The 26,718-nt window shown below is 39.7% G+C and overlaps 1 pseudogene; it reads right to left on the bottom strand.

The window, feature by feature from the left end:
* Window positions 1-3,619: 3,619 nt before the first annotated feature.
* Window positions 3,620-6,499, bottom strand: LOC114116661 (palmitoyltransferase ZDHHC7-like; annotated as a pseudogene).
* Between the last annotated feature and the right edge of the window lie 20,219 nt (window positions 6,500-26,718).

The following is a 26,718-nucleotide window of genomic DNA, read 5'->3' as shown; positions in this document are numbered from 1 at the left end:
TTCCATCTAAACACAAAACATTCTGAAAAAAAAAAAAAGATCTGAAATAATTATCTAGACTATTTGATGATTTCAGGTAATTATCTGGCACAGTTATCTAGATTTTCCAGAGGAAGTAAAACAAGGAGAAAGCCTTAATTTAGATTTGCAGTTCCCTCTTCCTGTGCCTGTCAAGATAGTTTCAGAGAAATTTCACATAGCACCAACATAGTGGCCAGAGTCCCTTGGAGAACAAAGAGGTCAAATCAATCAATTCTAAAGGAAATCAACCCTAAATATTCATTGGAAGGATTGATGCTGAAGCTGAAGCTTCAATACTTTGGCCACCTGATGCAAAGAGTTGACTCATTGGAAAAGACCCTGATGGTGGAAAAGATTGAAGGCAAGAGGAGAACTGGGCAACAGAGGATGAGATGGTTAGATAGCATCACCAACTCAATGAACATACATTTGTGCAAACTCCAGGAGATAATGAAGGACAGGGAAGCCTGGTGTGCTGTAGTCTGGATCGCAAAGAGACAGATATGAGTTAGCAACCGAACAAAAAAGAGGCCAGCAGAAGACATGATGGAAAATAAACAAACAAACAAAACAACAAAAAAACCTCTCCTAGCACAAAGTAAGGAGGTGAATAATCAGCTTCTTCCTCCAAGCAAACATTTATGGTAAACAACAATAGAAAACACAGATAATTATTTTAAAAACAGGACCAGTATTTATTGTTGCCCCGATTGACCTCACATGGATACTTCGTTGTGCATACATGATCAGTCACTCAGATGTAAACGACTCTTTGTGACCTCATGGACTGTAGCCCGCCAGGCTCCTCTGTCTATGGGAATTTTCAGACAAGAATACTGGAGTGAGCTGCCATTACCTTCTCCAGTGGATCTTCCTGACCTATGGATCAAACTCACATCTCCTGCTTGGCAGACGGATTCTTTACCACTGAGCCACGTGGGATGCCTGGATACTTCATTAAGAAGATTCAACTTAAAAGAAAGGTTTAGGATTTCTAACTTTGGCAAGTAAAGTTTGTTGCATGGAATTATTTCAAGAGAATAAACTACACATTTCTCTCAAATTATTAATAGCTTTGTTGAGCCTTCCACGGGAAAAATGATACATTCCTACAATTTACATTATTTAAAATTTTGAATGAAATATTTGACAAAAAAGTTGACATCCCTTTGAAGCCATTAACATGTTAAAACTGAAATTATTTAAGAAGTAGGAATACAAAGGCAGTTTTTTAAATTTTTTGTCAAGAAATTTGGTTATGGGCTGAATTTCAGAACTTCCTGGGACACATGTTAAGCACCCATTTATCACTGCTCATGTCTGACATTTAAGATAAACCCCACAAAACTTTATTGAGGGACATAAAGTTAATCAAACAAACACCCTGAACATGAATGAATGTGAAAATATGTCATGCTGCTGGATGGAAAAACAATATTTTAAGATTCTAATCACCCTCAAATTAATATCTCCATTACCTGCAATGTTACTCCTGTAATGTGTCTCCATTTCCTGTAATGTTAATTTCAGGGGGATGTTTGCTTTTCTTTGACCTTTCAAAATTTATTCTAAAGTTCATGTTGAAAGATAAGACAACATAGTCAAAATATCTGGAAAAATATGTGCTCATCTCTGATTAGGTGCTATCAAAGACTAAAGGAATGGTTGTTGTAGTAGGGAGGTGTGACAAGTGGGACCTGAATCAATTACACTGCGTTCATGAAAGGGGCTGCTCAGCAACCATACAAGTAACCTGGTGCATATACTTCCCAGAATGATGTTGAGGATATATTGCTAATGGAAAAAAAAAAAAAACAAACTATAGACCCATGTGTTTCACACAATTATATTTCTATAAAAACTGCACACACATTTATACATATGCATGCAAATGTCTGCATTAGCCTTAGAACACTTGGCAACACATCAAACTGCTAAAGTGAACACTTCAGAGGCACAGTAGGGGCTGAAATTGACATTTGCTTCATATTCTGTGTGTGTATGTACCCTCATAATATTTAAAGTAATGACAACTTTGTAACTTTCTTCATTTTCAATAGAATATTTCAAGTTAAATTTGAAATATTTCAAATTTATATTTCAAATAGCATATTTCAAATTTCAATATATTTCAAATTAAAATATAAAGAAATCCATCATATGCAGCTTTCCTGTTCATGTAAACAAATATATATACTCATATACGTATACATTTAAGTGAGAAATAAACTTGGATATTTACAAACATGACTGCTCATTTTTGAGGAATAACTTTTTTTATAGAAATGGTATTTGTTTTGTTTCTATTGGAAAGACCCTGATGCTGGGAAAGACTGGAGGCAAAAGGAGAAGAAGGTGGCAGAGGATGAGATGGCTAGACAGCATCACTGACGCAATAGACATGAATTTAAGGAAACTCAGGGAGATAGTGAAGGACAGGGAAGCCTGGTGTGCTGCAGTCCATGAAGTTGCAAAGAGTCAAACACAATTTGGCAACTGAACAACATTTGTTATGATGAAAAATTTTGATCTTGTGTAGGCAAGTTGGGGAGCTGGAGTCTGAGAAGCCTGAATTTCTTTGCATGATAGAAAAATGTTTGTGTTTAGGATATGGTTTGAGTTGGTTACTGTTAGCTGTATGATTTCAATATTGCCTCTGCCACCCCTACAAAATCCTGAATAAAGTCTACATGGTTCATGAGAGCTTTGGTATAAGAGGACTCTCTTGGCGTAACTCAGAGTCAGTTAGAGTACAGTTCAAGGGCAAATGCAAAGACAATGGGATTTGAAGAAGAAGGGACTATGTAAAGTAACTCTCCAGGAAGTTTTAGAAATTTAGAAGATATTTTGCATTTGTCCCAGATATTACTTAGGACAGTGCTTCAGGGAGAAAACTCATATAGCTTTGATTGTGTTACCTGGAGTCTGTCCGGCAAAGAAGACTGGTTCAAAATCTGACAAAGCTTAACAGAAACTATAGCTGTCTAGTTGTTTTGAAGGCTGAGTGAGAGTGATTCCAGAGTGCTGCCTAGAGGGGTGATGAGATCCTATTCAGATGACATCCTGTGAGGAGTGGACCAAGGAAAGCAGAGGCTGGGACAGCAGAGATGTGTGAGTAACGTTGAGGGAAGACTTTGTCTGCACTAAAGTGTGTGCAGTGAGAGATCCCCAGCAGCAAAGAGTGGCATCTGAAGAAACCATGGCCACTCCCTACAAAAGGGAAGCAGTCTTTTTTTTAATGATTTTATTTGTTTATTTAGTGTTGGCTGTGCTGATTCTTCCTTGCTGTGTGGGCTTTTTCTCTAGTCGTAGCAAGCAGGGACTACTCTCTGGTTGCAGCGCGTGAGCTTCTTATTGTGGTGCATCTCTTGTTGGGGAGCACAGGCTCTAGGGTGTGTGGGCTTCAGTCCTTGTGGCACATGGGCTCAGTAATTGCAGCTTCCAGGCCCCATAGAGCACAGACTCTATGGTTATGGCACACTGGCTAAGTTTCTGTGAGACATGAGGGATCTTCCTGGATCAGGAATTGAACCTGTGTCTTGTGCCTTGGCAGGCAGATTCTTTACCACAGAGCCACCAGGGAAGCCTGGAAGTAGTCTTAACAACAACCACTAAGCTCAGAAAGTACCAAGGGCAGTTCAACACTAGAGTTAATTAAGATGTTTCTTGCGCTAAAACTCTCTTCTTTTCTGCCATATAAACCTTGAAGTGCCAGGGCCAGCACACCATGTGCAGGAGTGCTAGATGGGCCTTAAAGAAGAATGTGAATCTTAAGGTCCTATTTTCCACAATGTGAAAGTGAAGTGAAAGTAAAAGTCACTCAGTTGTGTCTGACTCCTTGCAACCCCTTGAACTATACAGTCCATGGAATACTCCAGGCCAGAACACTGGACTGGGTAGCCTTTCCCTTCCCCAGGGGATCTTCCCAACCCAGGGAGTGAATCCAGGTCTCCTGTACTGCAGGCAGACTCTTTACCAGCTGAGCCACAAAAAGGTTAAAAAATTTAAGAATATTCTCTCTTCCCCCAACATAGAAATACTTGAGAAAGAAAACACAGAATATGTTAATATTTAAGATCCAGTGGTTTAAAACATATACCAAACACTTACGAAACTATTTTTTTTCAGTTTAATACATTTTGTCTCAATAATAAATAAAATTTACTTGCTTATTCCACACTATTAATTGAGTGCCAACTCCGTGCCAGACATTTTGGTCTCCGAGGAAATAAGGAGCAGAATGGCAAAATCTCCTCTGTAGGGAGTTTACATTCCAGTTGGGGTGACCCAGGGCAAAAATGTAATAGGACAAAGTGACATAGCAACAAGCTCTATCATGAGAAGTAACTCAGCTAAGATCATAGAATGACAGGACTGCTAATTTATGATAGAGACATCAGGTTACTTTGGTAGCATAAAATTTAGGTAAATTGGAAGCCATGAAGAAATGCATCAAGGGATATCTTGAGGAAGAGCCAATTGGCCTGAAGGAACATGGGATGCAGAGGACTGACCCACGTCTCAGCAAGGTTGAAAAGTGCAAGGAGATCCTGGTAGTGAAGCCAATGAACAATGAGCCCCTTATTTCAGATGAAACAACTCCCAGGGTAGCTTTCACTACTGGACAGTGACACTGAGCAGAGCGCCACCCAGTTCCTAGGGTGGGAGATGTGGCAAATGTGACTGTAAATATGAAATCTCTGCCTGAGCAGGCAATTGGTTTGTGTAGATTCCATCTGTCCTCTTGGTCACAGATCATCTGTTGATACCCTTTTCAACCCCAAATAAATAAATCCATGAACAAGTTCCAGCATGATGAGAAGGGCTCACATTGAGAGCTCGGAGCCCCTTTCCTGGGTCTTGTCTGCAGTCAGCTAAACTGGAAGCTGGAAAAGTGGTTCATCCAAGGCAGCAAGCCCCTGCCTGCCAAGACAGACTTCATCCCTTCCCATTGCAGCCTCTGCTCCCATGTCAGCTTCTGACTTTTCAGCCTCTCCATCTCTGTTTCATCATGACATGTTGAGAGGATCTGGGTGCCGAACATAAATGCAGTGAAAGTGTAAACAGAAGGCCCTCAAGGCACAGGAATATCAACAGGATTGTTGTTAGGAGGTGAAAAATCACTGTATTTCTGTCCAGTACACTCAGATACAGGGGATAAATGTAAGAGATGATCCTCCAGAGCCCACAGAGGATCAGCATACACACCGAGGTCTGCATTATATATACAGTAAAGTCCACAAAAATCTCTGATTCTCCTCCATCAGCATGGGCAGTGATGGTCCAGCTTCTGAACACATCTTTTGCAAATACTGCAGTGGTGGGTGTGCTTAAGCCAGATACAGTGGCAGTTGAGCATTTGTAGATCTTTCTTCCAGGCTTCAGCTGCAAGCCCCCATGTACTCTTTCTTTTGAATATTTTATTGAAGTAGTTTCTTTACAGTGTTGTGTTAATTTCTGCTGTACAGCAAAGTGAATCAACTGCCTCTACACATATATCCATGCTTTTTGATTTCCTTTCCACTGAGGTCACCACAGAGCACTGAGTAGAGTTCCCTGAGGTATACACTAGGTTCTCTTTAGTTATCTATTCCATATGTAGTCATCAGTGACAAATATATGTGAACTCAACTCTCCCAATTCATCCCCCATCCCCTCCCCTCTTGGTGTACATATGTTTGTTCTCTACATCTGTGTCTCTATTTCTGCTTTGCAAATAAGATCACCTATACCATTTTTCTGGATTCCACATATATGTGTTAATATATGATTACTGTTGTTGTTGTTCAGTCCCTAAGTCATGTACAACTCTTTGTGACCCCATGGAGTGTAGCCCACTAGGCTCCTCTACTGTGGTATTTTCCAGGCAAGAATGTTGGAGTGGGTTGTCATTTCCTTCTTCAGGGGTCTTCCCAACCCAGGGATTGAATTTGTGTCTCCTGTATTGGCAGACAGATTCTTTACTACTGAGCCACCAGGGAAGGCCTAATATATGACACAAACAATAAACGCTGGACAGAGTGTGGAGCGAAGGGAACCATCTTGTACTTTTGATGAGAATGTAAATTGGTTCAGTTACTATGGAAGATAGTATGGAGGTTCCTTAAAAAAATAAAAATAAAAATAAAACTACCATGTGACTCAGGAGTCCCACTACTGGGCATGCACCGAGAGCAATCCATGTATTCTTTAACAGCATTTCCTTTGGTGCTGCCCTGGGGTGGGTGAGCATGGTCTTCAGGTGAGACAAGTAGGGTGAGCACTGTCAGCAGCAGGACCAACATCACCAGGAAGTCCATGTGGGTGACCAGGAGCCACGTGATGTAGGCACAGATCCTGCCACAGACCTCTCAAATGAACCAGACTCTGGTGGCCCCATCTGCCTCCGAGCAGGAGGAGGCTGAAAAATCTTCATTGTCATTTCAATCCGAGAGGATGATGCTCGCCATTTCACCAGCCAATGTCCTGATAACCACATGGTTTCCCAAAATACTCGCACAAGCTATTTCTAAAATTTACTTTAACATTTTGTGCTTTCTTTTTTCAGGATCTTAAGATGCATGCTGTCCTTTGTAATAGGATACAATGCCTGGACAGGGTTGCCTGGTACCTCGGCTACTCCCAGCCTGCAGTGCACACAGCTTTGACAGCAGCTGGGGAGGCAGGGTGCATAGAGCAGCCAGTGTGCTCATGGCTTGGGTGGAGCAGGCAGAGGCTGAGATTTTTGAGGGAAGAATTCTGAAGCAGGTTATCGTTTCCTCCTCCAGGGAATCTTCCAGACACAGGGATCGAACTCAAGTCTCATGGGGTCAGGTTTGTTCTCCTCTCTTATAGTATGGCTATTAGACAGCAACCAACAATGTCTGCTACAACCCACAGCTTTCCCATCTCTTTTACTGATCCTTGTAGTAAATTACATAACCATATGGTTCTGAATTCAGTATATGTGTGATGAAGTGAGCATTAAATTTCCTTATGGAAATGTTTTCTCTTCTGTATACCCCATGTTCTTTTATGCTTTCAGACTTTCATATATGTTCTTACTTCTGCTTGTCATTCCTCTACCTTTCTCTTCTTTTTCAGTCTTCAGGATTTAACCAATGGGTTTTCATTCATTTATTCATTCACTCTATATCTGATAATATCTATTTATTATGTCAGGCAAATAGAAATTATGTTGGAGAGAAATTGTGTTAGAAAAGACTTTTGAGAGTCCCTTGAACTGCAAGGATATCAAGCCAGTCAATTCTTAAGGAAATCAGTCCTGAATATTCTTTGAAAGGACTGATGCTAAAGATGAAACTCCAATACTTTGGCCACCTGATGCGAAGAACTGACTTATTGGAAAAGATCCTGATCCTGGGAAAGATTGAAGGCAGGAGGAGAAGGGGATGACAGAGGATGAGATGGTTGGATGGCATCACCGACTCAATGGACATGAGTTTGAGTAAACTCCAGGAGTTGGTGATGGACAGGGAAGCCTGGTGTGCCGCAGTCCATGGGGTTGCAAATAGTCAGACACAAGTGAGCAACTGAACTGAGCTGACAGCAATTATGAAGGAAAGTGCAGACACAGTTTATGATGGAAGAGATGGAGACATGAAACAACAACTCAAACAGAGCCTAGTAAGTGCTAATATGGAGTTAAGTACTAACATCTGAGCTTTGATCACCTACTTCATCTAAGATAGGAGATTGACCTTGTTGGAGGAGGTAAGGCTTAAATGGTACATGGAAGGAGTCACAAAGGTAGGAGGGAAAAGTCATCCTTCCAGCATGTGCAGAGTCCCAAGAGAACATGGTTCCTTCAGGAGCATTTGTTCCTTCAGGAACAAATGGTAAAGCCTAAGTTCTATCCAGCAGTTGGAGAGGAATTTCCTATCTTCCTCACAGAGATTTTACATCAGTCTAAATATGTTTGTTATATTTGAAAGCTTTATAAACTATCCTGTACAAGTCAGTGAGTCATTATGTATTAGTTGAAAGAGGAAGAGATTAAAATTAGATCTGTATGGAAAAGGCAATGGCACCCCACTCCAGTACTCTTGCCTGGAAAATCTATGGACGGAGGAGCCTGGTAGGCTACAGTCCGTGGGGTCGCTAAAAGTCAGACACGACTAAGTGACTTCACTTTCACCTTTCACTTTCATGCACTGGAGAAGAAAATGGCAACCCACTCCAGTGTTCTTGCCTGGAGAATCCCAGGGACAGGGGAGCCTGTTGGGCTGCCATCTCTGGGGTCGCACAGAGTCGGACACAACTGAAGTGACTTAGCATACTTGAATTCTGACACATTCACACATTCTGTGACTTTGGATAAGATAGTGCCCTCATTTGAGCATCTTTCTTATCTGTAAAAGAGGAACAATTACGAAGCTCCAAAATAATTTACTACTTGCAAAACACCTGTAAATGTCTGTCTCATAACGAATTTTTAACAAGTATTACTCCTCTTCCTTCTGCCTCAATATTAACTTTCATATTAATTTCTTTCTTGAAATTCTCTCCTCACTTGGCATCCATTATACTATCTCCTAGTTCTCAGCCTCAATTCTGTGACTGTTGCTTTTGGCCTCCATCATGGATTTCTCTTCCACTGATGGATCTTCTTTTCTTTAAAGATTAGTTATCTCTAAGTATTTGCTTGCAAAAGCATCCAAATTTGAGGCTGACTCTATTTCTTGATATACTTCTTACTTTCCATGCCTGCTTCTAAGCCCAAACCCATATTTCAACAGCTCTGTGGGTAGCAATATTGTGTTATGTATCTATTGCCATATAGGGATTTACCCCAAATTTATGTCTCAAAGCAACACTTATTACTCCACAGTTTCTGTAGGGATGAATCTGGGCCTTGCTTATTTGGGCCATTGTCCTGTGATCTTTCACAAGGAGATGAACAAAGCATTAGATGGGGCTGAAGTCTCAAGTCTCCACACACACTCATCTTTGGACCATGTTTCCCATGGGTGATTGGACTGAAAGTCTCAGTTCTTTCCTGGCTGCTGGGCAGAGGCTATGCTTACCTCCTTCCCACATGGGCCTCTACACAGGACAACACAAATATGGTAGCTGGTTTCCCTCAGAGCAAGTAAGAGAGTGAGTTTAATATCAGAAGTAGTGTGCGCTGAAAGTACACTGATTCTTCAAAAATAAGGAAATGGCCCAATGGTCATGGTTGTGGGATGGGAAGAGGAAACAAAGCTAGTCAGAAGTGTTACCCTCCAGCCTCTGGTAAATACCAAATTTGCTTTACTATGAATTTGAGATTTGGGGATTTTTTTTTTTTTTAGATCCCACTTATAAGTGAAATCATGCAATAGTTGTCACTCTGTACCTGGCTAAATCACTTAATATAGTATCTTCCACTTTCATCCAAATTGTAGCAAATGGCAGAATATCTTCTTTTTCAGAGATGAATATTATTACATTATATATAAATATTGGAGAAGGAAATGGCAACCCACTCCAGCATTCTTGCCTGGAGAGTTCCATGGACAGAGGAGCCTGGCAGGCTATAGTCCATGGGGTTGCAAAGAGTCAGACACAACTAAGCGACTATCACTTTCACATTCATATGTAAATATACCGCACATTTTCTACTTTTTTTCCATACATTTCCTTGATCCATTTATCTGTTGATGGACACATGTTGCTTCCATGTCTTGGATGGTGTGAATAATGCTGCAAAGAACTTGGGAATGCAGATTCCCATTCTTCCAGATACTGATTTAGTTTCCTTTGGATAGATATGCAGAAGTGGGATTGTTGGATCTTGCAGCTCTATTTGTAGTTTCTTTTGAGACGCCATCATACTGATTTCCATAGCGACTGTACCATTTATATGCCCACCAGCACTACACAGGGCTCATTTTTCTTCACAACATCTTTCAGTTCAGTTCAGTTCAGTAGCTCAGTTGTGTCCAATTCTTTGTGACCCCATGGACTGCAGCATACCAGGCCTCCCTGTCCAACACAAACTCCCAGAGTTCACTCAAACCTGATGTCTATTGAGTCAGTGATGTCATCTAATCATCTATCCTCATCATCGTCCCCTTCTCCTTCTGCCTTCAATCATTCCCACCATCAGGGTCTTTCCCAATGACTCAGTTCTTCACATCAGGTGGCCAAGTATTGGAGTTTCAGCTTCAATATCAGTCCTTCCAATGAACACTTAGGACTGATCTCCTTTAGGATGGACTGGTTGGATCTCCTTGCAGTCCAAGGGACTCTCAAGAGCCTTCACCAACACCACAGTTCAAAAGCATCAATTCCCATCTATTGTCACGAAGTGATGGGACCAGATGCCAGGATCTTAGTTTTCTGAATGTTGAGCTTTAAGCCAACTTTTTAACTCCCCTCTTTCACTTTCATCAAGAGGCTTTTAGTTCCTCTTCACTTTCTGCCATAAAGGTGGTGTCATCTCCAGATCTGAGGTTATCAATATTTCTCCTGGCAATCTTGATTCCAGCTTGTGCTTCTTTCAGCCCAGCGTTTTTCACAATGTACTCTGCATAGAAGTTAAATAAGCAGGGTGACAGTATCAGTTCAGTTCAGTCACTCAGTCATGTCGGACTCTGCGATTCCATGAATCGCAGCATGCCAGGCCTCCTTGTCCATCACCAACTCCCGGAGATCACTCAGACTCACGTCCATCGAGTCTGTGATGCCATCCAGCCATCTGATCCTGGGTCATCCCCTTCTCCTGCCCCCAATCCCTCCCAGCATCAGAGTCTTTTCCAAGGAGTCAACTCTTCGCATGAGGTGGCCAAAGTACTGGAGCATCAGCTTTAGCATCATTCCTTCCAAAGAAATCCCAGGGTTGATCTCCTTCAGAATGGACTGGCTGGATCTCCTTGCAGTCCAAGGGACTCTCAAGAGTCTTTTCCAACACCACAGTTCAAACGCATCAATTTTTCGGTGCTCAGCCTTCTTCACAGTCCAACTCTCACATCCATATATGACCACAGGAAAAACCATAGCCTTGACTAGACAGACCTTAGTCAGCAAAGTAATGTCTCTGCTTTTGAATATGCTGTCTAGGTTGGTCATAATTTTTCTTCCAAGGAGTAAGCGTCTTTTAATTTCATGGCTGCAGTCACCATCTGCTGTGATTTTGGGGCAAAAAAAAAAAAAAGTCTGAAACTGTTTCTACTGTTTCCCCATCTATTTGCCATCAAGTGATGGGACCAGATGCCATGATCTTCGTTTTCTGAATGTTGAGCTTTAAGCCAACTTTTTCACTCTCCTCTTTCACTTTCATCAAGAGGCTTTTTAGTTCCTCTTCACTTTCTGCCATAAGGGTGGTGTCATCTGCATATCTGAGGTTATTGATATTTCTCCCGGCAATCTTAATTCCAGCTTGTGTTTCTTCCAGTCCAGCGTTTCTCATGATGTACTCTGCATATAAGTTAAATAAGCAGGGTGACAATATACAGCCTTGATGTACTCCTTTTCCTATTTGGAAGCTGTCTGTTGTTCCATGTCCAGTTCTAACTGTTGCTTCCTGTGGTCTGATATTCCCATCTCTTTCAGAATTTTCCACAGTTTATTGTGACCCACACAGTCAAAGGCTTTGGCATAGTCAATAAAGCAGAAATAGATGTTTTTCTGGAACTCTTTTGCTTTTTCCATGATCCAGCGGATGTTTGCAATTTGATCTCTGGTCCCTCTGCCTTTTCTAAAACCAGCTTGAACATCAGGGAGTTCATGGTTCACGTATTGCTGAAGCCTGGCTTGGAGAATTTTGAGCATTACTTTACTAGCTTGTGAGATGAGTGCAATTGTGCTGTAGTTTGAGCATTCTTTGGCATTGCCTTTCTTTGGAATTGGAATGAAAACTGACTTTTCCAGTCCTGTGGCCACTGCTGAGTTTTCCAAATTTGCTGGCATATTGAGTGCAACACTTTCACAGCATCCTCTTTCAGGATTTGAAACAGCTCAACTGAAATTCCATCACCTCCACTAGCTTTGTTCGTAGTGATGCTTTCTAAGGCCCACTTGACTTCACATTCCAAGATGTCTGGCTCTAGATTAGTGATCACATCATCATGATTATCTGGGTCGTGAAGATCTTTTTTGTACAGTTCTTCCATGTATTCTTGCCACCTCTTCTTAATATCTTCTGTTTCTGTTAGGTCCATACCATTTCTGTCCTTTATCGAGCCCATCTTTGCATGAAATGTTCCCTTGGTATCTCTAATTTTCTTGAAGAGATCTCTAGACTTTCCCATTCTGTTGTTTTCCTCTATTTCTTTGCATTGGTCGCTGAAGAAGGCTTTCTTATCTCTTCTTGCTATTCTTTGGAACTCTGCATTCAGATGCTTATATCTTTCCTTTTCTCCTTTGCTTTTCGCCTCTCTTCTTTTTCACAGCTATTTGTAAGGCCTCCCCAGACATCCATTTTGCTTTTTTGCATTTCTTTTCCATGGGGATGGTCTTGATCCTTGTCTCCTGTACAATGTCACGAACCTCATTCCATAGTTCATCAGGCACTCTATCTATCAGATCTAGGCCCTTAAATCTATTTGTCACTTCCACTGTATAATCATAAGGGATTTGATTTAGGTCATACCTGAATGGTCTAGTGGTTTTCCCTACTTTCTTCAATTTAAGTCTGAATTTGGTAATAAGGAGTTCATGATCTGAGCCACAGTCAGCTCCCTGTCTTGTTTGTGTTGACTGTATAGAGCTTCTCCATCTTTGGCTGCAAAGAATAGAATCAATCTGATTTCGGTGTTGACCATCTGGTGATGTCCATGTGTAGAGTCTTCTCTTGTGTTGTTGGAAGAGGGTGTTTGCTATGACCAGTGCATTTTCTTGGCAAAACTCTATTAGTCTTTGCCTTGCTTCATTCCGCATTCCAAGGCCAAATTTGCCTGTTACTCAAGGTGTTTCTTGACTTCCTACTTTTGCATTCCAGTCCCCTATAATGAAAAGGACATCTTTTTTGGGTGTTAGTTCTAAAAGATCTTGTAGGTCTTCATAAAACCGTTCAACTTCAGCTTCTTCTGCATTACTGGGTGGGGCATAGACTTGGATAACCGTGATATTGAATGGTTTGCCTTGGAGATGAACAGAGATCATTCTGTCGTTTTGAGACTGCATCCAAGTATTGCATTTCAGACTCTTTTGTTGACCATGATGGCTACTCCATTTCTTCTGAGGGATTCCTGCCCACAGTAGTAGATGTAATGGTCATCTGAGTTAAATTCACCCATTCCAGTCCATTTTAGTTTGCTGATTCCTAGAATGTCAACATTCACCCTTCCCATCTCCTCTTTGACCACTTCCAATTTGCCTTGATTCATGGACCTGACATTCCAGGTTCCTATGCAATATTGCTCTTTACAGCATCGGATCTTGCTTCTATCACCAGTCACATCCACAGCTGGGATTGTTTCTGCTTTGGCTCCATCCCTTCATTCTTTCTGGAGTTATTTCTCCACTCATCTCCAGTAGCATATTGGGCACCTAATGACCTGGGGAGCTCCTCTTTTGGTATCCTATCATTTTGCCTTTTCATATTGTTCATGGGGTTCTCAAGGCAAGAATACTGAAGTGGTTTGCCATTCCCTTCTCCAGTGGACCACATTCTGTCAGGCCTCTCCACCGTGACCCACCCGTCTAGAGTTGCCCTGCAGGCATGGCTTGGTTTCATTTAGTTAGACAAGGCTGTGGTCCTAGTGTGATTAGATTGACTAGTTTTCTGTGAGTATGGTTTCAGTGTGTCTGCCCTCTGATGCCCTCTTGCAACACTTACCATCTTACTTGGGTTTTTCTTACCTTGGCATGTGGTATCTCTTCACAGCTGCTCCAGCAAAGCACAGCTGCTGCTACTTACCTTGGAGAAGGGGTATCTCCTTACCACCGCCGTTCCTGACCTTCAACGTGGGATAGCTCCTCTAGGCCCTTCAGTGCCTGCCCAGCCACCACTCTTCGGGTTGCTCCTCCCGGCTGTTGCCCCTGGCCTCGGGCTCAGGGTGGCTCCTCAAGGTCACTGCCCCTGGCCTCGGGCACTAGGTGGCTTCTCCTTGCCGCCCCTGATCTCAGGGTAACAGTATACAGCCTTGATATATTCCTTCTCCTATTTGAAACCAGTCTGTTGTTCCATGTCCAGTTCTAACTGTTGCTTCCTGACCTGCATATAGGTTTCTCAAGAGGCAGGTTAGGTGGTCTGGCATTCCCATCTATTTATGAATTTTCCACAGTTTGTGGTAATCCACACAGTCAAAGGCTTTGGCATAGTCAATAAAGCAGAAATAGATGTTTTTTTCTGGAACTCTCTTGCTTTTTCTATAATCCAGTCGATGTTGGCAGTTTGATCTCTGGTTCCTCTGCCTTTTCTAAAACGAGCTTGAACATCTGGCACTTCATGGTTCACGTACTGTTGAAGTCTGGCTTGGGAATTTTGAGCATTACTTTCCTAGCGTGTGAGATGAGTGCCATTGTGTGGTAGTTTGAGCAATCTTTGGCATTGCCTTTCTTTGGGATTGGAATGAAAACTGACCTTTTCCAGTCCTGCGGCCACTGCTGAGTTCTCCAAATTTGCTGGCATATTGAGTGCAGCACGTTCACAGCATCATCTTTTAGGATTTTTAATAGCTCAACTGGTTTTCCATCACTTGCAATAAAATCACTGCAGATGGTAACTGAAGCCATGAAATTAAAAGATGCTCTTTGGAAGGAAAGTTATGACCAACCTAGACAGCATATTAAAAAGCAGAGACATTACTTTGACAACAAATGTCCATCTAGTCAAGGCTATAGTTTTTCCAGTAGTCATGTATGGATGTGAGAATTCGGCTATAAGAAAGCTGAGTGCTGAAGAACTGATGTTTTTGAACTGTGGTGTTGGAGAAGACTCTTGAGAGTCCCTTGGACTGCAAGGAGATCCAACCAGTCCATCCTAAAGGAAATCAGTTCTGAGTGTTCATTGGAAGGACTGATGTTGAAGCTGAAACTCCAATATTTTGGCTACCTTATAGGAAAAGCTGACTCATTTGAAAAGACTCTGATGTTGGGAAAGATTGAAGGCAGGAGGAGAAGGGGACGACAGAGGATGAGATAGTTAGATGCATCACCGACTCAATAGACATGAGATTGGGTAAATTCTGGCAGTTGGTGATGGACAGGGAGACCTGGCATGCTTCGGTTCATGGGATTGCAAAGAGCCGGACATAACTGAGTGACTGAACTGAACTGAATGAACCATTAGCTTTTTTTGTAGTGATGCTTGCAAAGGCCCACTTGACTTCACATTCCAGGATGTCTGGCTCTAGGTGAGTGATCACACCATCGTGATTATCTGGGTTGTGAAGATCTTTTTGGCATAGTTCTGTATATTCTTGACACCTCTTCTTGATATCTTCTGTTTCTGTTAAGTCCAGACCATTTTTGTCCTTTATTGAGTCCATCTTTGCATGAAATGTTCCCTTGGTATCTCTAATTTTCTTGAAGAGATCTCTAGTCTTTTCCATTTTATTGTTTTCCTCTTTCTTTGCATGGATCACTGAGGAAGACTTTCTTATCTCTCCTTATTATTCTTTGGATCTCTGCATTTAAATGGGTATATCATTCCTTTTATCCTTTGCTTTTTGCTTCTCTTCTTTCACAGCTATTTGTAAGGCCTCCTCAGACAGCCATTTTGCTTTTCTGCCTTTCTTTTTCTTGGGGATGGTCTTGATCCCTGTCTCCTATACAATGTCACAAAAAACTGTCCATAGTTCTTCAGGCTCTCTGTCTATCAGATATAATCCCTTGAATCTGTTTATCACTTCCACTGTATAATCATAAGGGATTTGACTTCAGTCATACCTGAATAGTCTAGTGGTTTTCCCTAGTTTCTTAAATTTAAATCGAAATTTGGAAATAAGGAATTCATCATCAGAGCCCAGTCAGTTCCCAGTCTTGTTTTTAACTGATGGTATAGAGCTTCTCCATCTTTGCCTGCAAAGAATAGAATCAATCTGATTTCAGTATTGACCATCTGGTGATATCCATGTGTAGAGTCTTCTTTTGTGTTGTTGGAAGAGGGTGTTTGCCATGACCAGTGTGTTCTCTTGGCAAAACCCTATTAGCCTTTGCCTGCTCTATTCTGTACTCCAAGGCCAAATTTACCTGTTACTCCAGGTGTTTCTTGACGTCTTACTTTTGCATTCCAGTCCCCTATAATGAAAAGGACATCTTTTTTTAGTGTTAGCTCTAGAACGTCTAATAGGTCTTCATAGAACTATTCAACTTCAGCTTCTTCAGCATTACTGGTCAGGGTATAGACTTGGATTGTCATGACACTGAATGGTTTGGCTTGGAAATGAACAGAGTTCATTCTGTCATTTTGAGATTGCATCCAAGTATTGTATTTTGGACTCTTTTGTTGACTATGAGGGCTACTCCATTTTTAAAAATTTTTTAAAATATAAATTTATTCATTTTAATTGAAAGTTAATCACTTTACAATATTGTATTGGTTTTTTACTCCACTTTTTCTAAGGGATTCTTGCCCAGAGTGTTAAGGGACCAGACCTGAGCCATGACAGGCTCAACAAGCTATACTAGGCCTAAGATTCAGATTCTTGTAAAACCTGAGTCATAATTCCGGGAAACCACATCCTGGGAAAGTCCCCGCTGGTGCCAAACCTGAGCCAATCCAGATAGGAGAAGATAAAGGTAACTTCTTTCAGAAGAGGCGTGCGTGTACTGCTACACTCACTGCCCCCCATCCTGCAGCAGACCACTGACCAATGCCTCTGATGGGGACTCCTGGACACTTCTGAGCAAGTCTGGGTCAGTCTCTTGTAGGGTCCCTGCTCCTTTCTCCTGGGTTCTGGTGAACACAAGGTTCTCTTTGTGCCCTCTGACAGTCTATTTCCCAGTCCTGTGTAAGTTCTGGCAGCTCTATGGTGGGGTTAATGGTGATCTTCTCTAAGAAGGCTTATGCCACACCCAAGTCTGATGCACCCAGAGCCCCTGTCCCTGTGGCAGTCCACTGCTGACCTGTACCTCCACAGGAGATGCTCAAACACAGCTGTCTCACAACATCCTTAGAACATGTTAACTTCTGACTTTGTGTAATAGCCATTCTAGCAAGTATGTGGTATCTCATTTTAGTTTTGATTTATATTTTCCTGGTGGTTAGTGATGTTGGGAATCTTTTCATATACATGTTGTCTATTTGTATGTCTTTGGAAAATCATCTATTCAGATTCTTTGCCAACTTTTAACTGAATTCTTCTTTTTCTCCCTCCTGAGTTTATGACTTCCGTGTATGTTTTGTATATTAACTCATGTGAGATAAGTGGCTTGCAAATATTTTCTATCATTTCATAGGTTTTCTTCTCAGGTTTTTGATTGTTTCCTTTGCCGTGCAGAGACTTTTTAGTTTAATGTAGTCCCACACCTTTATTTTCCCTTTTGTTGCTTGTGCTTTTGGTGTCAATTTCAAGAAACCATTGCTAAAAGCAGTCAAAGAGCTTTTCCCTACATTTTCTTCTAGGAGTTTTACCATTTCATGTCTTATGTTTATGTCTTTCATCCATTTTGAGTTGATTTTTATCTATGCTGCAAGATAAGACGGCTGTTTATTATTTCACAGTAACCAGTGGCTTTTGAGACATCTTAAAATTGTAATATTTTCAAAGAGATATTTTCTGTAGCTTATCTATGCTTATTCATGTATATGCAAATGAAACTAAACCAGAGTTTCATGCAAATATGAACATAAAAGAAAATCAATCAGGTCTCTGAATTATAAGTTTCGTTTAACCTGAAGGCAACATAAATATGCTTGAAGCCAACAACTGGTTTTTCTGTCTTTGATTCCCCCTTCTTTCTTTTTTTTAATATTGTTAATGCAGGCTACCTCACTGTGCTATGGATGATACAGTTACCTTTTAACCAAACTCCATCCAGAGTCATAGTTTTCAGCCCTGTTGTTCCTATTGAAGCAGGAGAACCTGACCCTGGATATTTCTAGCCTGGGATTTCATCTGATTTAATGTGCCCTGGGTTTCTCTGGTAGCTCAGCTGGTAAAAAATCCTCTTGCAATGCAGGAGACCCCAATTTGATTCCCAGGTTGGGAAGATCCCTTGAAGAAGGGATAGGCTACTCACTCCAGTATTCTTGGGCTTCCCTGGCTGCTTAGACGGTAAAGAATCTGCCCGCAGTGTGGGAGACCTGGGTTCATCCCTGTGTTGGGAAGATCCCCTGGAGGAGGGAGTGGCAACCCACTCTAGTATGCTTGACTGGAGAATCCCAATGGACAGAGGAGCCTAGCAGGCTACAGTCCATAGGGTCACAAAGACATGACTAGGCGACTAAGCACAATGTGCCCTGGCAATTACTTCATACTTATGATTGGAAAAGTATCCAATTGTGTACATTTCTGAGGATGCCAGTGAGAGAAGCCTCAATATGGTATTGCTTTATACAGTCTTTCACTTTGCCTATAGTACAAATCAAAACCAAACTTAGTATTCAATTGGAACAGTTTTTTGGCCACGTTTCCCCCCAGACTGTGCTTAACATTTAACTTCTTCATTCTGGCATTGTATTACTTTAATTTTTATATTTTAATATATATTTTCCATTATGAGGTGTCTTCCATCATTTCTGGAAGTACTCAGGGTCTAAATTAGAAATAATTAATAAATATTAAATGACACAAAATTAAGGCTTAAATTTACATGAACCATTTAAAAGAGATTTTAAAAATGTATTTGAATGTCACATATAGAACTCCAAGTACATGTCCACATCCTAAACATTAAGCAGAAATAATTCACTATTAATCATTGAAATTCTAATATTTTCAACCATGAACAAATACTAAAGAGGGAAATCAAAGTCATTTGTATGAATTATTTGATCATTCATCCTTGGGAAAGAAACAAGAGAAGAAGCAAGAGCAGTATTTTCAAACTCAAATCAAAACAGGGAGATTGGCTTATTTAACAAGTAGATCTAAGTATCATTGTCATGATTTGGAAAAATGTAAGCTATTAAACGGAAACTGAGTGGCTAAATCTTCTCACAAGAAATGAATAGTATAACACAACTATGTCTTTGAATATAACTTTTTATCAACTGATAAATTGGAAGATAGAGTTCTCTAGCATGATAAAATCATGACACATGATAAAATATTAAAGAGCATAAGCTTATTATTATTATTACTTTCAACTCTCTGATGGGACAGTTACACGTTAAAGAACACTTCTGAATAACATCTTCCAGAATAATATTTCATTTTTCAATATTTCCCTAGATAGTCTCTATATTTTGTTAGAATTTAGTCATGTCTGTTGAATAATACACATAGTGTTGCCACTTTACTAAAATCTTCTAGGACTGAATATCTAATTCATCAATTTGTTATTGTTGCTCAGTTGCTTAGTTCTGTCCGACTCTTTGCAGCACAGGAGGCTTCCCTGTCCTTCACCATACCCTGGAGTCTGCTCAAACTCATGTCCAAGGAGTCAGTGATGCCATCTAACCATCTTGTCCTCAGTTGTCCCTCTCTCCTCCTGTCTTCAATATTTCCCAGCATCAGGTCTTTGCCATGCATCAGTGACAGTTTAAAATCTGGCCTACATCAAAGGTCACCCTTCATATGTCTGCAGGTTTAGGTTTGATTTTCTGTGATAAGAGCTGGCTAGAGGTAAGGGAAGGTCTCACTCCTCAAAGTTGTGACATTGTATTATAGCTATTAACTGACTGCTATCTGAGCCAGTGATTTTAAGAGGTAACATTCTGGGACTTGTAATGAAAATCATTGTTTCTGCTGCTCCTTTGGGTTGACTCCAGGTGGTTGTAGTCTTATCATGAAGCTAAACTTCATAGAAAGATGTGTCCAAACATTCATGTATTACAACTTTAACAGGAGTTCGTCACTTCAGTAAAATAATTTGACTGGTCATGTTGGAACCAAGAGACACTCCTTTCATCAAAGATCTCTTTCAGGAGAATGATGCTGTAGGACAGTGAAAACTCCACTAGACCTTGTCTTCAGCCATATGCCAGCTACTCACCATCCTTCTGCATCTCCTTGGATAAGCCAATCAAATCTCCTGAGTGTATTTTCTCATTTAAGAAAGTGAACTAAATCACTATTATTATATGAGGGTCCTGATCCTCTTTTTCTTTTTAAGCAAAGCAAAAATGAACAAAACATCAAGTTGTGTCTCTGCTAATAGAGACTGTAGCCATCCATATATACATATCACCATCTGATGTCACAAACATTATATAAAAAATGGGAGGAAAATGTTAGGACCTTTTCAAATATAAGGAAACTTTATGGCAATACAAATATAAAGACACTATACATGAATAATAAAAACATAAACACAAATGTTGAAAAGTTAACTTTAATGCTGTTTCTAATTAGGAAAGGGCTTACTCATTCCACACAAATTAAATTAGACCTAAAGATCCAAAATATTACTTTAAACTAGGACAGAGCATATCTGGCCTTTCACTGAGAAATCATCTAAATGCAAATCATCTAAAGCCTATTCCATGTGATCCAGAGCAAAGTCAAGGAGAGGCTAGGAGGCATATTCGGGCTTCTTGAACTTTAATTCATTTCCCTTTATACTCAGTGTGTTTTCTTAACAAAACTAGTTTTCAAGTTATTTCACTGTTTGAAAAATAAAAGAGAAAACATATCTTTCAAATGTGTGTAACATCTAATTGTTCAGAACTATCAGATTGTTATGTGATAGCCCTGATAAATGAAATAGAAATAGATCTGGGCTGCCCCTCAATTTCTGCAATGCAAAACTGTTCATAATAGGATGTATCACTGCCTTTAATATACATATTAGTCTCCTAAAATTTCAATTTAGTTGCTCCTTTTGCACAAAAGCCTAATTTTAATTCCTCAGTGAAACAGTTTGAACTATTTGACTGTTTTTTTGTTGTTGTTTTTTTTTCTTTTTTGCTGAGATGTGAATCAGGAATCTGTAAGCTGTAAAATTCAAGACTTGTTGGAAATGAAGAAAGTAATCCTGTAATTTAAACTGAGAGTATCCTTTTTTATATTGTTAATTGAGGTTTAGTAGACAATAGCCCAAGGACATTGTCATATGGAACTTTTTCTCTCTGATGTCAACATGCACTTTGTCAAAAACAATTCCAAGAAAAAGATGTTTTTCCTGTTTTTTAGGTTTTAGGCACACATGTACAACAATTTTAATCCTCTATGGATAGCAAGCAATAATTAAAGTGCTATGAGTAACCAACCACAACACAGCTGATTTTCATCTCAGGAAGCCAGTCAAGAAGCTATTTTATTTACAATGTGACACAAATGGTCAAAAGTCAGCTAGATGACAATTGTATCATCATGTGCTGTGGACTTAGATTTGGCTTGTCATTGCCAAGACTGTCTCCTGGGATGTTGTGAGATCCTTTCTGCTTAGAGTGAAGAAGAAAATTCCTTTTTTGTGTTTAACTTAGGAAAAGTGCTAACTTATTTGTATTCTGAAAATGGAAGTAATGATAATTTTTAGGCTATCATTTAAAATATCTGTATATGTGCCATATACAATCTTTTGTGTGTGTATGTAACCATTTATAGCCTATACATAATTCTATACACATAAATAATTAATTATATAGGCTGTATAATTATTTTTGTAGAAAAGTTATTTTCTTCCTTGACCCCTCTAGGTCATTACAGAGAAGGAGCTTAACTCCCCGTGCTATGTAGCAGCTTCTCACTATCTATTTGGCACATATTGTTGTTGTTTGTTCTTTTTGCTGTTGTTTAGCCTCTAAGTTGTATCTAACTCTTTTGCAACCCCATGGGCTGTAGCTTCACCAGGCTCCTCTGTCCATGGGATTTCCTAGGCAAGAATACTGGAGTATATTGTCATTTCCTTCTCCAGGGGTTCTTCCCAGCCGAAGGATCAAACCCACCTCTCCTGCACTGGCAGGCAGATTCTTTATCACTGAGCTACCAGGGAAGCCATTTTATACATGGTAGTGTATATATGTCAATGCTCTTCTCTCAAGTGATCCCACCCTCTCCTTCCTTGCCTGTGTCCATGAGTCCCAGTGTTCATTGCAGCTATTTATAATAGCTGGGGCATGGAAGCAACCTGCATTTCCATCAACAGATGAGTGGATAAAGAAGATGGGGCACGTATATACAATGGAACGCTCAGCCATAAAAAGGAACAAGACTGGGTTATTTGTAGTTGTGTGGATGAACCCAGAGTCTGTCAGACAGAGTGAAGTAAGTCAGAAAGAGAAAAACGAATATCATATATTAATGCACGCATATGGAATCTTTGAAAAATGGAGTTAATGAACCATTTCATAGGGAAGGAATAGAGATGCAGATGTAGAAAATGGACTTGTGATGATGGGTTTTTAAGAAATATTCACTATGACCCTAAATCACCATTGTTCCTTCAGCTGTGAATGGCATTCAGAATTTCTGCTTTCTGAACCTTTCTCATTCTTTGAAAGCTAGCTCAAGAATCTTTCCTTCCTGGAGCTCTGGCTTCTCTAAAAGTATAATTTATCCCAGTATTTAATCTTGATGCCAAGTTACCAGTTGACAAGAAGAATATTCAAGTCTGAGATTATTTCATTTCAGATAAATCATAAAGTATATATAACTGTAATAATTTTCCCCTTACCAATGTTGACAGCTATTGAAAACTCGATTTTTTATAAAAGCAGAGAAAAGCTTTCCTTTGCACCTCTATAGAAATATGTTGCTTTAATATATTTAAGTCTTTATCCAGAGTTTATTTTTTTTTTTTTTAATTTTAGTTTTTTATTTTTTAAATTTTAAAATCTTTAATTCTTACATGCATTCCCAAACTTGAACCCCCCTCCCACCTCTTTTCTAAGTATGACAAAAAATCCAGAGCCAGAAAATAAAAACAGAATTACTTAAATATTTTTTAAATTTTTGCTTGAAATAAAAATCCTAATCAAAATCATAAATAAAACCAAGGAAAATATCTGTAGGTTTCATCACAGAGAAAGCTAACTTCTTTACTACATAAAAATTTTTCACAAATCTACAAAAAAATAACTCTGCAAAAAAAATGGACAAAGAATATACACAGAAATGTCACTAGAGAAAAAAAGTTGTTCGGTTTCATTTAAGATACAAGGAAAGTGCTAATATTATAATAATAAACTTCCTTTTACTTAACAGAAAAAAAAAAAAAAAAGAAATATGTTGACTATTCTCATTTGACTTTGTTTTATATTTGTTCTGATGAGATTCTGTATAATGGGCCATAATTTTTAAGAAATATAAACCTCATTAAAGTCAAGACAAGGAGTCAATTTAAGTTGTAACAAGAAAATTCTTGATAAATATAAGTAGGAGAACACCTTACCTGTGAAATCTCTGGAGCAGCCAAGAAAGAAATTGCATGTTTACCACTTCTGAAGACATTTAAGAATATTGATAATATAATTTAAGAACATACTTGCCAATTGCATAGACGCGCATAGTTTAATGAATATGTTTAAAATAAGAAAGAGATCATTTAAAATTCATTGTGGTGTAAGTTGGCAATGATTAAAGTTTAATGAAATGAATTGGAAAAAATTAGCTTTCCTTTCTATAATTCAAAGATTACTTATTTTTTAAATTTCTCCCAAAGCCCCAAACAAGTAAACACATTACAGGCTTAATGTGTCTCTTGTCCTGAAAACTATACTGCCATTTCCTGATATTACCACTGCCACTGGATCTATAATTTGGATTTTTACTCTGGGCAATTTTCCAAGGGCAACTCCAAAATAAAGCTAGTGGATGGGCATTGTAAACAAATGCCAGACAGTAACTTCAACTGGAAGGTAACATGGTTGCCTTTGCTAATTGTATTATATACACAGTTGCTGACAAGTTTTCTCTTTTTCCTGGTTTCAAATTTATTTAACAGAATAGTGATCATTTTAGAATGATGTGAGTCAGAGAATTAACAGTGACCTTGGAGGATATTCATGCTCATTTTTTTAGGGAGCCAATATTCAGTAACGAGAGTTTTCTGAACAGTAGTTTTGAATAAAAGTCTTTTCATCAAATCTTCAGGCAGGCTGGCAGAACGGTCAAAAAGAGAAATGAAGGGAAAAAGAAAGAAAAGGAGAGCAGAAAGGAGGAAGAAGGACAAGAAGAAAGAAAGAAGGGAAGAAGTGTGGGAGGGAGGAAGGAACTCTCTTGTCACAACACCTAAAACTAAGGAGGGGGCTTCCCAGGCGGCTCAGCGGTAAAGAATCCACCTGCCAGTGCAGGAGCTGCAGGTTTGATCCCTGGATCAGGAAGACCCCCTGGAGACGGAAACAGCAACCCACTCCAGTATTCTTGCCTGGAGAATTCCATGGACAGAGGAGCCTAGTGAGCTAAAGTCCATGGGGTCACAAAAAAGTCAGACACAACTTAACGACTAAACAGCCACAAATCCTAATGAGTCGTTTGGTTCTTGATGGAACTATAACTGAATTTTAGAGTTTTTCAGTCAGAATCTGAGGACGAAAACGATAAAATAAACCCCCAAAATAAACAACGGGAAAAAAAGCTACTTTTCTGGCTTATCATGATAAATATTATGTAATAAATAGGCAAGGGACCTATGTATTTTACTAAACAGAGAGATCAAACAGAAATCTTCTGCAAATACAAGATTTGGGGGAGGAAAGCAATGGAAAACAACATCCTTTATTGGGGCTTTTATATTTTATTGCGTGTATTGCCAGATTTCTGCAGACGGAGTGAAACAAGCTTTATATTAGTGGCATAAGCCTTTCAACTTTTGATGGTTTCTAGCAAGATGTTTTATCAAATGTACTCTCAGACATTCATATAAGTTGGGTTTTTATGTTTGTCCTTAAAACTGACGGCAAGATTGTCATTTGCTATTATACAACAAGACCTACTGATTGCTTTATAAGACAAGGTGTAGAAGGGGAAAATTCCATTGCTAAATTTATTGTATATTTAATTGTATTTATTATGTCTTTTTTCATCTTATTTTATTGAAAATATAGTATATACTTATATATGTGAAGTATATAATGTATGAAGTGAAGTCTCTCAGTCGTGTCCGACTCTTTGCGACCCCATGGACTGTAGCCTACCAGGCTCCTCCCTCCATGGGATTCTCCAGGCAAGAGTACTGGAGTGGGGTGCCATTTCCTTCTCCAGGGGATCGTCCCAACCCAGGGATCGAACCCGGGTCTCCTGCATTGCAGGCAGACGCTTTAACCTCTGAGCCACCAGGGAAGCCCATGGTTTAAACTATTTTATAATTAGTACAATCACATCAGAGTTACTGAAAGGAATTAGATAATCTTTGGTCTTCATTCTTTTCATACTAATCTTATCATCCTGTACCACCTTTCATCTGTCTGGACCATTTCCATCATCTTTCTAATGATAAAGGGAAAGCTCTACTTCTCAAAATCAAATAGCTCTTGTTTTCTAACTTCTGTTCTTTGGTTATTCCCTCTCCTGTTGCATATCCAGTCTATTTCACTTAACAGAATCTACCCCAACAACTTGCAAACAAGTTCTGATATTTCATATCTTTAAAAAAGACAAATGCCAAAACTTTGTTTGATTTCATATCCCTTTTTTAGCCCTACTGTTTTTCTGTCTCTGTATAACCATGAATCCCATGAGAATCACCTGCTGTCCTGTTTCTACCTTCTTACCTATCTTTCCTTCTTTTATTCACACTATTTCCAATTCTAACCTCACTTTTTCAAAGAAACAGCTCTTGTTAAAGCCATGGAATCTTCTCCATAGCCAAAATGCAATGGACTTCTTAGCCCTTAGTGACTAGATGTCTCTCTTTTTATCTTTCAGACCCTTGAGAATCCCTTGGACAGCAAGAAGATCAAACGAGTCCATTCTAAAAGAAATCTATCTTGAATATTCATTGGAAGGACTAATGCTGAAGTTAAAACTCCAATACTTTTGTCACCTGAAGCAAAGAGCCAACTAATTGGAAAAGAGTATGATGCTGGGAAAGATTGAGGGCAGGAGGAGAAGGGGACAACAGAGAATGAGATAGGTGGATGGATCACGGACTCAATGGACATGAGTTTGAGCAAACTCTGGGAAATGGTTTAAGGACAGGGAAGCCTGGGTTGCTGCAATCCAGATGGTCACAAAGAGTTGGACATAACTTAGCAACTGAACAACAACAATTATCTTTCAGACACCGTACTTCCTTGTCCACTGTTGTCTTCTGACCTCTAAGTTCTCCTCCCAGTTCTGTTAACTAATGCTTCCTTTTCTAAGCAATTGCTTGGATTCAGGAGTTCTACAAAGTTTGGCCTTGAGCTGTCTTCAGTTTTCATCTTAGATTTTCTCACTGGGCCATAGAACCTATTTCTTTGGTGTTTGGTGACATTTATACAAGGGTTTCCCTGCTGGCTCAGATGATAAATAGCCTGCCTGCAATGAGGGAGACCCAGGTTCAATCCTTGGGTTGGAAAGATCCCTGGAGAACAGAATGGCTACCAACTCCCATATTCTTGCCTGGAGAATTCCACAAACAGAGAAGCAAGACAGACTACAGTCCATGGGGTGGCAAAGAGTTGGACACAACCATGGTGGTAACTCTCAAATTTGTGCTCCTAGCTCAAGCCACTCTTGTGAGCTAGACCTTTATAGTCAACTCTTGTGCTCACCTCAGAGATACCAAACAAGCCACTCA

The sequence above is a fragment of the Ovis aries genome, chromosome 10 (genome assembly GCF_016772045.2).
Source record: "Ovis aries strain OAR_USU_Benz2616 breed Rambouillet chromosome 10, ARS-UI_Ramb_v3.0, whole genome shotgun sequence".
Classification (NCBI taxonomy): Eukaryota; Metazoa; Chordata; class Mammalia; order Artiodactyla; family Bovidae; genus Ovis; species Ovis aries.
The sequence above is the reverse complement of the archived record's forward strand: the minus strand, read 5'-3'. Positions and strand labels throughout refer to the sequence as shown.